The 4,127-nt window shown below is 32.3% G+C and overlaps 1 long non-coding RNA gene across 1 annotated transcript; it reads right to left on the bottom strand.

Moving 5' to 3' along the window:
• Positions 1 to 656: 656 nt before the first annotated feature.
• Positions 657 to 3,825, bottom strand: LOC146949232 (uncharacterized). The gene is made up of 2 exons (XR_015027180.1): positions 3,662 to 3,825; positions 657 to 1,655 (listed from the first exon to the last, which is right to left on the bottom strand). It is a non-coding gene; the product is annotated as an uncharacterized LOC146949232 (long non-coding RNA).
• Between the last annotated feature and the right edge of the window lie 302 nt (positions 3,826 to 4,127).

Here is a 4,127-nt window from a genome sequence, read left to right as displayed (position 1 = left end):
TTGCTTTCACCGTTCTTCTTGATATTAATTGGAGAGGGTGAAAATCAGTGATGGAGCTACAAAGAGGGAGACCGATAATCAATGAGACCCATAACAAATGGGAAAGGGTGAAAATCAGTGACAGAGCTACAATGAGAGAGACAACCTGAAACCCAACATGTAGAAGGAGATTATGTGGGCGAATAGACACAATAATCACATGGGCTGTTTAATGAATAATTTCTGGCTTTTAGATCAAATGATGTGGACGATCAGGATTTGGTGTCAACGAATCCGTTGACACCTGGTGTCAACGGATCCTAACTCTATATATATATATATATATATATATATATATATATATATATATATATATATATATATATATATATTTAGGGTTTTGCTAGAAAACACTTTTTATGAAGGTGTCTTTTAGCAAGTTATTCTATGAGCATTTGCTAAAAGACACCAACTAATTTTCATGAAGGTGTCTTTTAGCAAATTTATAACTAAAAAGTGGAAATCACACCTTGAGGTGTGAATTGCTAAAAGACACTTTCATGGGTGGCTTCTAACAAAACTCATATATATATATATATATATATATATATATATATATATATATATATATATATATATATATATATCAACTAACTGGTTTTCCTCGACACAAGACGTGCAAAGAGAACACTAGGAGTTAACAATATTACAAAACATGAAAGCAAAGCGTCAAAAAAAGGTAGCACCTGATAGCTTGTACAAAATAGGATTAATCCACCACTAGTGAATTATCAATAGTAAAAGCAAGATTTTTTTGCCTTTAGCCACCAAAAAGGTAACACCTTAATTTGATCCAACATCGTCGCCATAATTTCATCATTTTGTTGAAGACATCGTGCATTTCTTTCATGCCAAATAAACCTAACTATAGCTAACCATACAATATGCTTCGAAGACCTTATATGCTTAGAATAGCCACACAAAGAAGAAAAATGTAAAACATGATCAGAAATATGACACCCAAAAAACAAATGATTTATAGATTCAGCATGCCCACGCACTAAATAACACAAGCATTCAAGTTCGGTTGAATTATACCACGCCGAACTAGATTATCTTTAGTTTGAATGCGATTCCTGAATAGACGGCAAGCAAAAGTAGATACCTTCAATGGTACCATTTTTTTTTTCCAGATAATATTTTGAAAGTCATTACAATAATTTTGATATGATGCCATCAATAACTGATACACAAACCTGAAGTGGTCTTTATCAGACGATAATTGTAACACCCTAAACCCTTAAAGCGATAAATCACGCAAATGATACAAATCATACAAAGGATTTAAATGCTGCTTCTTCTATAAGTCTAAACATGCATAAATAATTTTTCTCAAACATCACAGCAGAATAATATCATAACATCTCATCAACAGATAATGAAAATATCCAAAGTAGCCATGTCACATAATCATAATACATCACCAAATAAATCTCAAAATCTCAAAAACTGAGTGAACAAATCTCATAATGTCATAAAGTATAAATAACGACAGACAGACACATAAATCAGAGCCCGACACTAAGACTCCAAAAGAAAAAGACGAGGTAGCTCCAAAGCTAGCCTCCAACATACTCACCAACCAAAGCGACTAATCATGCACGTCGTCTACCCATCTATATGAATAAGGTAGGCGGTCAACCAAACGACCACTGGGGGTTAGATAACATTCCACAATTAAAGTATAATCAAATGAAATTAAAATGGCACAACCAAATTCAAATGATTAATTTACGCATCATTATATTATTCACAACAATCTAGCATCATCAATAAGCATCAAGCATACAAGCATAATAATCATACGAGTATACTTTCACATCTTCAAATATTCACCAAATTCACCAAACAAATAATTCACCAAGTTCACCGATGCACATAAATCACCGAGGTTCACCAAGCATATAATCAAATACGACACATTAAACAATCATCAAATGTATGTTATGCGCCTACACACAAGTCTATATGCATGTGGTACCAGTCGTCACCAAGGTCGTCACCTCTAGATACAACAGTATCATTAATCGTCGTCAATATGAATACGTAGTATTCGGTCGTCGCCAATATGAATACAAAGTATTCGGTCGTCGTCAATTTGGATATAAACATCTGACTCAACAATTATGAATGCATGAACATATGAATCAACAATGCATACGTTCGACAAACAAATCGTCGTCATTTTCATCTTCATTTTTCATACATGCATTCATCACCAATAACGTCAACATTTTGAATGTATGAATTCATGAACATAATTCATCATCATCATAATCATCATCAACAACAGCCAACATCGAAGAAACAACAAAGTTTTGAAATCACATTTTCACATAAAAGACGGACAACTATCCACATCATGACATTCATTATATTAAACACCCAACCATCATTGATTCATTCTTATTCTATCATATTATCATGAATACAAAGTCAAATACAAGTCATTCGATTATAAAACCACATTTTAACAAAGTTCATCTATTTTCATAACTTACATCATTTTCTTAGTAATTCGACAAAACAAGGTATACATGTTCAAACACCTGAACAAAGGATATACACTACTCACATATGATCACAGTAGCATATGCATATCCGCATCATAGGCAGATTCCGATTAATTCCAAAGTTCCACTAAGTTCGTCTCATTTTATCATTTTTCAAAAGAAAACCATTTTCTAAAGCAAGACCAAGTTATAGCTCATGAATACCATTCAAAACAATCTTATAAACCATAGTTACAGTAAACAACCCTAACCTTACCCTTTTTCCTTTGAGAAAAACGAGTTTCGGAAAAATTCATGTTTTGAGCATTTTTCAAAAAGTTGTGATTCGATTCACAAAACCAAGTTCAATCCAATTCATTTTATGTTTCCAAAGGTTTAGAAAGCATAACAACAGTTAAACACATCAAAATAATCATTTTCGGAAAGTCCGAATCGACCCTCGAGTACCCGGAACACCCAAAACATGGGGTTCTGTACTGTGCAACTCGCCACAACGAGCTAGAACTCGCCCAACGAGTTACACTAGGATAGGAACCATGTTCTTTGGTTTTCTCTCTCGGGAACCCATCATTTTTCATCCCAAAATCCTTTTTTTTATCCCCTTTGACCCAAATTCGTTCCCCAAACTTGTTTATTAGTTAACATTACATCAATAGGCAATCAAGACAACAACAAACATGTAATCATAACATCAATTCTCATCAAAATCATCATTATGTTCATTTTTCACCAATACTCACATTTTCTCATTTTTCATTCAAACTTCACAAACAACCACACCAATTTAAACCCCATCAACATACAATCATGTATAAACATTTATGAAGTGAATTTAAACATGTTTCAACAACGATCACTCATCAATTCATGGTTTACACTTAAATAAGCAAAAATCATCAAAACAACTTATCAACAACAACAATTATGAATTTCAAGCACATAACATATCAATTTCATGAGGTTTATCATACCCATAAATTCACATGAATTAAGAGCACAAAATTCATCATCAAAAATCACAAAAAGTCATAATTCACAATAATCACTTATGACCCATAATTGAAAAGATGAAATTATAGCTTAATTATGAAAAAGATCTACCCCCTTACCTCTAGGTCTTGAATTAATCCACTAGCCTAAGCTTGAATTCTCCTCCTAGCTCTTCAAACCCTAAGCTCTCTCTAACTTGCTCTTCTTTTCCTCTTGTGATCTACTTTCTCTCTCTACCTCTTATGTTTTTGTGAAATGAAATAATGAATGGCTTAACCTAATTTCTCATAACATCCTTACTAACTAATTCACAAAAGTTACTACTCACTTAAACCGTTAAAACACCAAATAATTACCATATCTAAATAATTACCCCAACTCACTAGTAACGTATTGGATTATGATTTTAAAGGACAATTTTTGCTTAAAAAAGTCTCAAAGATTTTAAAAGACTTTGTAAGATTTTAATGACTTTCATGATTTTAAAAGACTTTCAAGATTTACAATTTAGATTTCAATGGATTTACATCATAAGATTTTAAAGGATTTGAAATGATTTTATGTATTTATAAAATTTCAAAAGAT

Source organism: Medicago sativa, chromosome 2 (assembly GCF_051527215.1).
Source record: "Medicago sativa cultivar Bolivia chromosome 2, Bolivia_mono, whole genome shotgun sequence".
NCBI classification, from domain to species: domain Eukaryota; kingdom Viridiplantae; phylum Streptophyta; class Magnoliopsida; order Fabales; family Fabaceae; genus Medicago; species Medicago sativa.
Note: the sequence above shows the minus strand (reverse complement) of the source record. Positions and strands in the feature narration are given on the sequence as shown.